This window comes from Amblyomma maculatum, chromosome 3 (genome assembly GCF_055883805.1).
Source record: "Amblyomma maculatum isolate TAMU_Amacu chromosome 3, ASM5588380v1, whole genome shotgun sequence".
Classification (NCBI taxonomy): Eukaryota; Metazoa; Arthropoda; class Arachnida; order Ixodida; family Ixodidae; genus Amblyomma; species Amblyomma maculatum.
In genome coordinates this window covers 179,622,343-179,636,610 of record NC_139346.1, presented here as the reverse complement: position 1 = coordinate 179,636,610, position 14,268 = coordinate 179,622,343, and positions in this window count along the sequence as shown.

Sequence of the window (14,268 nt, the reverse complement as noted above, 5' to 3'; positions counted from 1 at the left end):
TCCGCATGTCATGCCCTGTGGATAATCATTTATGGTGAAGCTGCGATCACAGGGCCTTAAGGTCAGAGGTGCTGGCCCTCCCATGTCTCATCCCAGCAGCTCGTTTGTGATTTTTTGAGGTGACGAGGCTTCGGAGGGATTAGCAGGGGTCCCGTTTGTTCGATTCACCATGCGATTCCTTCCTTATGAAACCAGCTACTCGAATTAGCTGCTCCATCTAACTCGACCGTGCAGTCAGATCTCCTGACGTCACTCAACCTGCGGACCAATCACACATCCGATGGCATCCACGAACGAAAGAGCAAGGAGCTCCAACACGCCATGGCACCTCCGTCTCATCAGCGCCCGACTATGTCACCTGCCATTTATCAACTGCCATAGGTATGCTCGAAATTTTTCAAAGCTGCGCAGCTTCAAACTGTCGACGCCACCAATACCGCTGTCAGCGTCGCTGCCAGACAGTTTGTTTTCTACATATGGGTGCTAACGCTGTAGGTTACAAATCTACATATTTTGACAGGCACTCGATTAGAGGGGAGAACGTTGGTGGCAACAGGCAAAACGTAGAGTGGGATTTTGTATAGCAAAAATATGATGAAAAAGTGAGAAAGTGCTTGTGGACTGCGGAAAAAATTGACTCGCAAATTGAGAAAATAATCGAGCGGAACTCAATAAAGGACGAAATAAGAAAAGATCCAATATTTATTAAAAAGATTGAAATCTGGAACGCATTATTTTCAGTACATAGAGGAGCAGCTAGCATTTTAAGAATTGCGAACAACAACAAAGAAAAGTTTAAAAAGAGGAAGCTGACTAATAAAATGAAACTTGCGCCTGCAGACTTGACCATTTACCGCGAACAAGGTTTCTTTCTAGACCGAAAGTCAGAGGTAAAACTGAAGCACTTGTCTTAAGCCATAGTTACTTTATAAGCTTCAGTTATCTGTCCGGTGAGCCGACCATAGAATATTTCCAAGGGTAGACTGGCATCCGCATTTGCGGCACTGTGAAGAAGGCGCCCGTCCGTCAATCAATTCCACTTCCTGTGATTCGATACCAACAACTGCTGCAACCTTAGCGAATTCGCACAGAAGGCTACACAGTCAGCATGATTTTCAGACAAATTTAACACGCGCATATTTCTTCTTCTTAAAAACATATATGGCACTGATAGTGCACAGTTCGCATTTGACTGACTTATTCATCTGAATTTGGGTGCGCCAGAAGGAACAGGCCTATTAATCAATGAAGCCCAGGCAATTACTTTCAGCAGGATAGAAATAACGAATGAATTGCACGATACCTTAAATAGAATGACGTCACGTTAGCTCTCTCGCACTTCGCAGATGCGCTGTGGAGGAAAATAGAGCAGAAGTAAAAAAAGGTCCGCGTGCTTGATTAGGGAAGGGGAATGCATGAATGCTTTGTGCTTACGCGTCTACTTTTCCGACTTCCCGTTCTAGCTAGGGAAGCTAGGCTTCCACGCGATGGGTCACGCCAGCATACGTCTTCCTTGTGCACATCGACCCAACCTTCCCGGTCGAGAGAGGGCTGCCAATTAGAGGCTAGGCTCGTGAGGCAGTAATTACAGAGGACTTTTCTGACTTCCGAGCTGCAAGCGTCCACGATGGTTAGCTTAGGCCACCCTCTCGATCTTCAATCGGTGCCTGTTCCAGTGGCGGAAGTCTGGCACGGCTGGACGAGTGGACGCGGCTTGCATAGCAGACGACATAGGAAGGTTCGCAGAGTTATTAAAAGTTTAGTGCGTGCTCTGGAATTGATACAGGGCCTAAAAATTTGGAGATAACTTCTTTTATATAAAGAACAGTGAGTAAAGCATAATGACATTGAGTACTGATGGGCGCAAAGTAAAAATTCACTTTTTATTTAGCTGCGATCTGAGCAGTCCTTGGCATCAGTTTTTGGATGCTCATAGTTTCCAATCATTATGATAGTACAGCAAAAACATAAGTGTTAAAAGAGAAAACGTGCTTAGAAATAATAAAAGTATCATTCATATTCCAATCGCTCTCGTAAAGCCTTAGCTCATTCAGAGCACAACCAGGAAGCAAAAATTCTGCAGAGAAACTTAAGAATGCTTAGGCGTTGGAATAGGGAAGACCGCAGGGTCAAAATTCAGGGCGTTTCTTGGTTTACGCTGTTTCCTTACCTCTTACGAGAACTACTCCGTGGTTTTCGAACTCAAAAAATTAAGGAAAGCGACGCACCATAAAAAACTGTCACAAACCTGCCACAACGCCGAAATGCTAGCTACGCTCCTATTGGTTTATTCTGACCAGCTGATCGATTGACCAATCGGAGTGAGGACGGATTGATAGTTTTGTGACCGTTCTTGTGACGTATGTTATCGCAATTCGGCCCATTGTGTCGAGTATGTGTTTTTTGTGTTTGAATACATTGATTGAAACTGCAAAACGGACAGCAAATGCAGATATATAACGCTGTATTTATTTCGAGTTAGTTGCTATGCGCACTGGTTTTTCATCTGACACTTATTGTTTCAAAGCTGTATTTCGCTTGACAGAGAAAGAGTGTTGGTCCGGCAGCGTTCAGTTGTTTATAGTGGAACGGCTCTGCATGAGCAGCAGCGAATGGCTGCTCTTTTCGCTCTACCACTGTAAGTGGGCGTCGCCTGAGCCGTCATAGATGCCCCATTGTGCATTCGCAAAGCGAATTGTGCAAGGAAGTAAGCGTTCATGATAAAGTCCAAGGAAAGAAAGCATGAAGGTAGCGCTGTGCCCGCCTAAGGGAAATAAGGTTCTAAGGAAGGCTTCACAAAGCTTTCTGGGCCCAGTAAGGCATGTTGAAAAGTTGACCGAAGGAAGGCGAGCCGCTCTTAAGGAATCCTCATTCAGGTAAGGAGCATTTAAAAATTTGACCTATAGTCCTTTAAGTGAAATGTTCTCAATGAGACTTTTGACATGCATTAAAGTTATTTTTATAGGTGTTGTGTTATTGTATTAGAAGTCGACTGAAACACTTCATGATGAGCCTGGCAGCCGTAATCGGCAAAACCTCGTTTTGAAACCAAACAATAGCAGGTGCATATGTCCTCGGTTCGAAGTCCTCTCGCGAGCATGCCTCCAACCTGGCTAGGTAGGTGATGTATGTTGTGTGCAAAAGGAAGTATGACACACTCGGATTGTGATAAGACTAATAGTTTCAGCACAACCGTGATGAAAATATCGTAAAAACAAGTGTCACACAGAGGTCTGCCAGTGCTGAGTATATGCAGATGAACGATATGCATAGCATTCTTGAACAGAACGGTGGCCTTGGTAATGGATGAATCTGTGTCACAATATGTCGTGACACGTGCATTTTCCGTCCTAAGAATGTTTTGTGATGCATTTGTAGGGCCATCCGCGAGTTCACCCGGACGTAGGCGGCTTTTCAAGTATCGAAACAAGCCAGATTTCCTCTTTAAAACTACCAACGACGAAGCAGCTCATTACAGAAAATTTCGCAAAAAACAGCATATCGAGAAAACAGCAGGGGTCAAAAAGCGTGCTAGAGAAAACAGCATAGTGGCAAAATTTCTGAAAGCATTAGCTACGCCGTCGAGAGTGAACGCGACAGTGGTTAAGGGCTCCGGTTGCATCCCTCACTCAACGCTCACATATGGCCCGCTTCTCATAGTAAGTATATTTTCATTTCAGACAAATACTTTCTTCTATTTATCTAGTTTCTGATTCGATTTACTCCGCGCTACCCTATATACTGGCCTGCACTAGCAGTTGAAACTTCACTCGCCTCCTTTAGTAATAGCCGCTTCTGGCGTCCGCAGAGAAATAAGTGTGTAACGGAGCCAGTTATTTATTCAACAGGAAATTTAATTTTATTTCTATCGTCCATGGGTGCGATCGTTCATGGGTACGATGCAAAGCGCATCTTCCACAATGCGCATTGCATTCATTGGGGCTCTCAGGGTCGAAACAATAGAGTTTAGCATAGTTTTCTTTTAAAAAAATTGCTATTCCCCCTTAAATCTTCTGCTGGTGGTTCTGGCTTTCTCCCCGAGGTTTCAAACATTTATAGCCGGAACCTTTTTCTTTTTTTTTTTTTACACTGGCCGCATCCGCCAAGGGGATTGGGAAAAGAGGCCAAGAGGGTAGGGTCTGTGTGCCGGAGCACCTGCAGCCGCCCAGCTCCTACCTGAGTGAAGTAAAGAACGATCCGTAATCTCACTTAGCAATGCGCACCACAGAAACACGCTTAGCTGTCACCACAGCGGCCTCACACAATTAAGTAAACGGAGAAATCCGCACGGGAGGAAGATCTCGCAGAAGACAGCGACGGGCGATGACGAGGTTGCCACAACACCTGCTGCTGCCAACTGACACTTTTTCGTCTAATTACACCTCAACGTGAGCTATAAAGCATTTACCGTATGTTATATTATGTATAGTATGGTTAATGAGCGAAATTTTCTAATTTAATTTTCGAGCTGTGCATGCATTTTACGGTCGCACTACATAAAGGATAACTGAAGTCCTCCTAGTTGAGAAATATTGTTGCGTACGAACAGTAAGGAACATCCGAGAGGTAACGCTTACGATATCTTTGTAACGTTGTGTATGTACGATAGCAGCACGCAAATAAAATGCAACACAACATGACGCTTTAGTTCCAACGGTTCACTATTCGCAATAGAACATTTGTAAAGTTGCAATATGAGTATAATTAAGCAGTCTAGGATGATCCTTATCGCAAAAACCGTGCCCCCCCCCCCTCGCCCTCTTTCCGGAACCCAAGAATTGCCAATCTCTTTTTCTGGTGTACCGCGGAAACTCTTCGTGTCTATTGGCACCAAGCGGAGCTCAAGAGAACCAGACTTTAGTGCATGCGCTGCAGTCGCCATTGCTGAGCACCAATAAGCACGTTTCATTTCGCTAAAGCCGTCTTATCTCCGCAGTCCTCTTCGATGAGCATTTCGCGAAGCCACGGCTTTTAACCGTGATTTGACAGCGAGCAACGCAAGAAACGAGTTTGAGTGAGACGTCATGCGTGATCTCGCCTTGTCTTGACCATTCCGGGATCACTAATCTGGCTTGCAGCGCCCTCTACACATTTCGTTGCTGTGGGGACCACCTCGCTCGCATTGCTCCGCGCGGCGTACGACCCTAGTCCGTATATTCTAGTAAACGATAGCCCGATGTGCCTTCATCGGCACTGTCTCACGTGCTATCTTTCATATCTTGCCTCTACGCATGGGAGCATGTTGACCAAAGTTAACTGCATCGAACTGATGCTTCGCCAGAAGAGACGCATGGTATAGAGGACCACATCGCTGGTGCTGTCTTTGGTAGCGGCTAAGTATGCGCCGTCTCCTTCTTGTCGGAGGAATGATAGTAGCCAAATTCTAGTAGTGCGTCATCATTTAATTCACGTTCCCTAAATTTCGCTGCTACAAACTTTGGAGCTGCACTCGAACGTTCCTTCTAGGTTCCTGGAAGCTTGCCTTTTACGAACATTGACGGTGATACATCAGCGGATCTCGAATAGACCCAAGAATAGATGGATAGCGGATCTCTGTGCCCGCCTCGCGAGCTGTGGACTGATGCCCTTGCCCTAAATAAGAAAATATATGATATAAGCTGTTATCTAGACTTGCGTACAGCCGGAGCAGATATCCTCTGTGAAATCCTAGCTTTGGCGAGTAATATTTCATCCACCATAACTTAGCATATATTAAGTCAAAAGTCGGAGCGCATACCTCTGAGGCTATGGCAAAGTGATTTGATTAAATTTATTCTACACTACGGTCGGTGGCATGGGTGATATTTCGTGTCATCCTCCTTTTCTCACACTCGTTGTTCTCTGCGCACGTGCATGTGGCTACTTCTCTATGCAGTTAACATCTCCCAAGTTTGCAACTTTCATTTCGAGGTTACCCAACTAACAACTGCTTCAGATTAAGTAACGCCTCGTGAAAGCCGATAGCGAAGACATCCCGGCATTGGCAGCGCTGCTTTTGGTGCTAGGGAGGAACATATTATCTAGTAACGATCAAGGAGCTTCGCGTTAGAAACAAAAAGCACAAAGCGGCGCGCCTGCTGATTTTATGGCTCTTATGTGTCATCTCCCCTTTAGGATTCTTCATCGCGTATACGTGCATTTTCATCAGAAACAGCAATAGCTTGACTACACCTACTGCAGGGCAAATGCCTGTCCCATATTTCTGAAATTAAGCTGGTTCTGTGGTAGTTGCGTCCATTTGACCCACGGTAACTTGTTAACATCATCCGCCTACCTAACTTTCTCCCGCACCCAGCTACGTTTGCCTTCGTTTGGAATCTAATTGTTACCATCAGCGACCCCCGATTATCCTCCGTTCGTATTACATGGCATACCTTGTCTATTTATTTTTGATTTCGGCTAGAATTCTCTCGAATTCTCTCTCGTTTGTTCCTTTACCCACTCTGCACGCCTTCTGTCTCCTAACGTTATATCTACAATTTCCCGTTTAATTCTTCTCTTTTGTTCTCTTTGAAGTAGAGCATTTTTCTTTAGCCTTCACCATTCTGCCCCATAGGTGTTTTATATTTTCCTTTTGAGGGATGTTGGTAAAGTGCTACTCGGGATCTACGAGTACTTGCCAAATATCCTCCGTCAAAGTCTGATGCTCCTCATTATTCCCCTTCGTTTACATGCGCTTTGCGGCCTGGTTGATCAATACTCGCTTAATTTGGGCATGTGTACTCGAACATACAGGTAATAGCATGCAGTTAGAAGCTACCAAATTATGCGATAGACCACTCGGCATACTGCATATAAAGTACCGTTTTTTAACCAAGCCGCGACGAACATGTCTGCTTGACTTAGGGGCAGCGTGTTTGACTCGAGCCCCAAAGGTGCCAGGTTAGTTTCTCAGGAGGTACCCGAGTTCGCAGCTCCTACCAGCTCAATGTCATGCGTTCAGGTGACGTCATATAACCCGCCTACAAAACGATGCCGTGTCCTGTCAACTGCCGACTGACTCCCTAATATGTGCTCGTGACATTTCTCTCAAGACGCCGAAAGCGCCGACGACGGAGATTGTGCGGAACGGGCCCTAAACCTTGTCGCGTTAAAACAAGCACAACTTTTCCTTGACCTCTGTGCTAGCGCTCAGCATTATCTCGGCATCCCAGATGCTATTACACCGCAGGTTACCAGATTTACCTGGACACGCAAGTCGCAAATATATTAACCCCCGAAATACTAAACACCAATAAATTATGCAAGAGAAAAGGACATCAGAGGAGCGCCTTTGCGTTCTACTCATTTCATATATTCCTAAAAGGAAAAAAAAAAAAAAAAACGGCGCTAGAGAACATATCGTACTTGAGGAAAAAAAACGAAGAAGTTGTCTTAATTTACTTGCGGGATATGTGCCATTTGTTCCAGAGACGGCGGCACCAACAAGTTCAAGGCGGAAACGGAATACAGGGGGCAGTGCGGGGTGGTGCTTATTCCTTGCTGCTGCTTTAGCTGGTTTCGTTTGCTCCGACCTAAAGGCTCGCTGGAGATTTCTCTCCTGAGTTCCGGACACAATTTACCCTCCGCTAATTTTCCCAACATACAGTTAATCATTTACGCCGAGGCAAGGATGATGACTAGGATGATGGAACGCTTTTCTGCGTTAGGGCGGTGGAGCCGGCAGCCGTGCTGGCTGTGTTTTCCAACGTCGCCTTTTATCAAATACTGCGGATTGCTAGCTCTGCGCCGCCTTTGCGCGCTCACTGTTATGCACATGATCCATAATGACTCAGGGGTTCGCTGTCACGCAAAAACTCAATCTCACGTAAAGGGAAGTAGTGAAAGTAAAATATCTCTCTGTTCTGCGGCCCCTCCCCACCCCTCTCACACCTCCGTACCCGCTCTCCTGCTTTGTCCTCAGCATATGCCCGGTGCCACCCAAATTTAGCAGAGAAGTTTGAAGTCCAAAGCCGGAATTAACTGTCTCATTGTGTGCAAACATGGATGTAGAATGGAATGGGTAACAAACGATAGAATAATTAGTAATGCAATATGACACCGGTAGAGCAAGGGGAGAGAGCGAGCTGTAGATAAAAACGGATAAAAATGTTTGCCAATTAGCCCTAGTTCATTTTCGCTCGCAGGATTATCATTTCCTCGATTAGATCCCTCGCTGTTAGTTTCACGAAAAGCAACCGAGCAGGCTCATGAGCGAATGCATAGTTCATTTGTATTGAGCCGTGCTCACGTAATTTACCTTCGCGCTGACGATTGCCCCTTTGCCCTGCGCGGTGACGCACCTGCTGCCACGAGATTGACTTATTGCTCTTGCTTGTACTTTCTTGATTGAAATATTACCATCTTTCTTCCTCTATATTTAGTGTTGCCGTAAAAATAATTCGTGCGGCGAAGATAATAGAGCAGTGCGAGAAGAAGGACATAACGGAAGTTCTGGACATGAATATTTTAGAAGAATTAGTTACATAATTTGCTCCTGCTTTTAGCTTAGCACAATTCGGGACAAATTCGCTTATATGAAATGATTTCTGTCCATTCAGCTAACGTTTAGTCCCTTTTAAAGCGAACACGCACCCACATGTAAGAGAAAGTGAAAATCAAAATAACTTTCTATATTTACGGTGCCAGTAAGTATGCATGCCTCCTTCGTTCATTTTGCATATTATGTGTCAATGTAAAATTACACAAGGTGCATCAGTTCAGGTGCATAAATACAGTTTGCAGCTCCTATTATTTCGAATAAGGAATAAGCTATGTGCTTCTCAGCTCTTTATCTCAGCTCAAGAGCCTAGACAAGTATACATATAATTGTTAAGGAAAATCTTTACCAATGGGGATGCCAGTTTCTTGCTTGTCCACGTAGTAAAGGACCGCAACAGGCTTAACTTTTACGCAGACGTAAAAGCAAAAAGTTTGAAGGTGAGGAATTGTATGTCAGGTATGAAATTTTATTATGTGTGCAAAGGAGTGCATAAGAAATACTAGCTGTGTAAGAGAAATCTTGCACAGGCGGTAGTAATATTAGGCTCTCATTATTTTGTGGTTGAGGATTCCACCGTTGACCCGGGAAATGCGCAGCTATTGGAAGCAGACGATGCCTAGAGCATTAATAAAGCAAATCACTGCCGGGTGATCATTGCCATGCGATCAATACGCAGAAGTTGATTTTGATGTTCATTCGCTGGTCCCAAAGACAGTACAAAGAACATGTTAAACGAATGACTGAATGCGCGGATAGCTTCTGGGAAAGCAGTTGACTAAGCTGATTACTGAGCCAAAAATGAAAAAAAAAGAAAAGATCTACTTTGTTGATGTAATTTATTATGAAATGGCACAGCCATTAACTCTAGTCAATTTTAATGCAAACAAACATTTGTGAGAAAACAAACTCAGTCTGAGTTTTGCTAAAATTGTGTGTTTAAATGAAAGCATGAAAATGCACCTCCGAGGGCATGTTTCATAAAAACTGGTTTCCTGAAACGCTCACTTTATGCGACAATTAAAACAGCTTTAAGTGACGATGCGCTGCGTTTATTAAAATTTTGAATGCCGCTATGGTAGATCAATTTCCGGCAGAATGTTCCAGGCTCACCCCAGCTGTAATATACAACAACCTGGATACCAATCTTGATATCAAAAACGCCTTCGTTAGTGCGCGCTGGCTACCGACGAGACGCAGGAGTGCAAAGCAGAGGCTAAATCGAAGCATATCTATTTGCCTTTGCATGGGCTCGAAGTCTACTGGCGTGGACTTTATTTCGGATGGTTGCTCGAACGAGGCTTCACAGCCCTGTGAACAGAATTCGAGAATTCATATAGCAAAGACTATGCATTAAAAAATAGTTTCGCTGTCTACTAAGATAAATGTTGTGATTGCTCGTTATTGCAATCTATAGCCAATTTATATATATATGTCAATCTATATGAAATTTAAAGTATGAAATGTATTACAGGAAATTGATCATTACGCAGTATTTTGAGGCAACAATATTTCGGTCAAAACCCGTTTTCCCGGTACTCCGGCGAGGAATGGCGTTTTTAGAACTCGCATAGATGCTGGCAGCCAAGATTCCTGCAAGCAATATTGCATAATGCTATATAAACAGGTAAATAACGACCATGCGTCCCTACGCAGATTTTCGCTTAAAATAAAAAGGAATTGTTCGCCAGCACAACGCATTCACTGCAAAATTATTGCTGCGTCTGCAAGCGGTAGGTTTTTGTACTTTCGTCAAGGACATTTTGCAATATGTTCTCGGTACACACGGCAACACGTTCTGAGAAATGTGCGCGCTGAGGCAGTTGCAAGGAGCGCCGAAGGCTTGACTAGAATCCCTCGCTCTGAATAACGACCTCAGGAATCATTTGAACCATGAAGTCTTTTTTACTTTCTTTCGTGCAGCGTTACCATCACTTTTGAATTTGCAGGCTGCTTTTCAAGCCACCTTCTTTTCTTAGTAAGCGTATACAGTATACATGGCGGAAGAAAGAAGTTCGGACTGCCTGCCGAGGGCAAGTCCGCATTTTTTCTTCTCCCATACAGTGTAACATCTCAAACTATTTCACAGGTGAATCATGTTGTATACCGGCGGAAATCGCGCTGGATCTCTCGGATCGCGGCGCTAAAAAGAGGAAAAGCCGCTGCTGTTTGGTGCGTGGGTCAGATTTCATTCGCATCTGCGAGCCCCGAGCGTTCTGGGCAGGGGCTGAAAATAAGAGCTTTTTTCTTCGAAGCATTTCTGCTGTGCTTGACATAAAGGAATAATATAGAGAAAAAGGTTTCGTAGAGAGTCCTCCAGGGTCAGGGCGAGAAAGAAAAAACGAGACGTACAAGAAGAGACCGGCAAACAGAAATGTATTTATCTGTGTGGCTTGGTTGATCGACGACGTTACTGTGCGTAGAACGTTGTTTACGATATGTTCCTCACTTGCCCAAGTGCTTTGAACTTGTCCTAAAGCGATTAACTCCGGAGAGAACCAGGCCTCTTCGTTCCAGAAAAGAAGCATCATGTATGCGACAATATTGACTTTCAATTGCTACGCTGTCAGTGGTCTCACCTCGGAGGTCTTCAAGGAAACGCACTTGTCCTAACCTGTGTGTCAAGTGTTGACAGCGAAAATACTAGCATGCTGTCCAATCTTAGCCCAGCACTGTGCCAGCTGGATATTCCTCTTGAGTTTGTTCAAGGATCGAGATGGCATTCGTAGTGGGCAGACGTTAAGTTTTCTTGTCCTCTCTTGAAAGCCACACTTCCTGCTTGAGTCTGTATAAATCTATCCAATGTGCAAATCGTACTCAGCATTTCTTTCTGCGGTTTCAAGCTACCTGTGTAAACTGCGCGCTTAACTTTTTTCCGCATACGAGTGATCAAACTTTGAGCTCTCAATTATTGCAGATGTATGCAGAACGTCCAAATCTTCAGAAGACCGAAAAAAACGAAGTACCCTTTGTTGCTTGCTGGAGCGGATGAGTCGACAGGCAGACAGACACTGAGGCGCGACACTCGTGAAATTAAAATATCGTGTGTGGTCATAAAAATAACGGCGGCAAAAACAGGATCATGGGAGCTGAGGTCTCCTATTATGCACCAAAAACTTGAACATCAAATAGTCCCTGACCTTTTTACTGTGGTTTTAAGAAGTATGCAAATACTTGTCAAGGTGCTAGAATAAATAATAGTTCTATCGTGCCAGTATTCAAATATGAGACTTGGATCTGGAGGCGGAGTAAATTGATCGAAATCGATTCCAATACGGTACAAAAAGTAGAGAAAGAAGGAATAGCACCGAGAACAGACTAGGGTGTCGTTCAAACACGATATATTACTATGCCAGGTGAAATCAGAGAAGCGAAATAAGCACCGGCAGAACATATAATGCAGTGCCCATATGATAGATGCTGACTGAAGGGGCGAAGCTTATTGCGAAAGGAAGCATAATGAAAGTGCTGGCAAAGACTACTATGGGCGGATGAGTTAGGATATTATTGGGTAATAGAAGATGACTGATCGGTCCGGTCAGTGTTCAATTGAGGCATTTGTTGTGCAGTAAACATATGTAGACTGATGAAAGTAAATAAATGGTTTAATTAAACAGAAACGAGTCGTTTTGAAGCACCCGACTTGGTTAAATTTAGGATGAATACGTAGGTAAAGCCATTTCCTTTCCTACTGGAGCAAAAACCACCTAATTCTTTAAAACAGCAGCAAATATATGTGCTGGCGTCACTAGTTACCCGATAACGCGTTTCCTGGGTTGTATCTCACCGTAGATGCGTGGCACAAGTGATTGGTAAATGGAGCACCATCCACACGGCCACGTTCCACGCTCTCTTACGAATCGATGAAAAACTGATTGCGCTGGTCGCCTCATTTACGGTATTCACCGCATAGATGATGATGGGCCCAACGAACATCTTTCGCAAGGTCCGGTGATCAAGCATGATGATTCATGGTATGCTGTGGAATTTGACGGCTAGCTTCTGGTGTAGCTTCTGGTGTAGATGACACAGAGACTGTTCTCGTTGACCAGGACGTAATTGTTGTGCTACGCTCCGCGTAATCATCATCATCATCAGCCTGATTATACCCACTGCAGGGCGAATGCCTCTCCCATATTTCTCCACTTAACCCGGTTACCACTTAACCAGTTCTTCACTTAACCCGGCTGTATTGCGCTCTGCGTAATGCAGGAGCGCAATGGGCAAGTTGCGCTACAGGAATAAGCAGATGTCTATTTGCTGCCCAGGTCGAAGCACACGATGGTCTCGTAATGCGATCTGACAGATGCCACTTCGCGTTGCAGCAGAGTGCATGCAGCATTAAGTGTATAAAGTGGGGCGAAGCGCCTGCCCATTTACTAGAGCATTAAAGAAAGACCTCCAGGGTTATATCGAAGCGCAAAGATTGAAAAGCGCTCTTCGAAAAGTCACCATTCAGGGCTCAGCAATGCATTCCTAAAGCAGAGAAGCATAGCTTTACTCACTTTTATCAGGCAGGATTGTTTAGGCCAATGGTTTAGGGCAGAAAACGAAACGTAAAAAAAAAAAAAAACATATAGGAGGGATGATATCAAATAGAAAATAACGCAATGTGGAAATAGGCTGCTGTGGTTACTACTGAACAAATAAAACTGGGGAGCAAAATGTTACAGTCAGCTATAAAATGATGATGATGATGATGAGATGATTTCCCTTTACTGTTAAAATGTCTAAAGTCCATCAACTTAGGAGGCCAACTTCTTGCTACGAAACACTTTCCTATAGCACAGAAAAAAGGATGATTACGAGTTTGCGACATGAATGTTTGGCGTCAGCTGGAGGAGGGTAAACAAGATTAGAAAGAAATACCATGAAGGACATTAAAAGCTACGAACGTGCCGATAAGAAGAAAGCGTTGACTACTTTCAATCCACCGCGGACCACCAGAATACACCTTTTGACCTCATATACCGCCCCAATACAGCTTACTGCAAAGTACACTGCCCTCAGTCTATCGCAAAATAATATATTCCACCTTAATCCCACCATTTCAGCCTAATTAACTATAATTTACCTTTAATATACTAGAATTCACGAACGTAGGCCATTATAATAGCTTGAGGGGCAAGTTGGTGCTGCATAGTACCCAGAAATGGAGCGCAACAAGCACAATCACATGAGGAGAAACACAACACAGGCGCAGACTACCAACTATAATATGGATTTGAACACATATTTCATCTTTACCACTCATCCTCTTCTACACCCAAATACAACTTCTTCACACACCTCTTCTTTGCCAAGGAGATAGTAGCACTTTCTTCCCCGCAGAACATAAACATTGTCCAAGCATGACAGTCGCAAATTGTACAGCCAAGTACATCTCCACATACGTCTTCTTTGCCCAGCAGCTATTACCACAATCGTCCCAGTACGACACAACCATCATCCAAGCAGAACAGTCACAAAGTCCACCACATTGACACACACTAGCAAACAACCACCACACATGTGCAGTAGGACATGTCCACCCAAAGAACCTCCACTTGGGAAGTCCCAATGTAAAAAAAAAAAAAAAAATTGTAACTTGCCCAGCATGTCTAAGAAGCAATATGAGCATTAAGAACATGTACTTGAGGGAAGGTAGGATCAAAATACAAGCATGGCTACAATACACGAAAGGTGTCTAAGAATAACAGTTTTAGGGCTGATAATAAACTCTATTTTTTTCCATTACCCAGGAAGATTCCTCAATAAAAGTAAATTCTTTCCTGCGTAAACACAGCGAG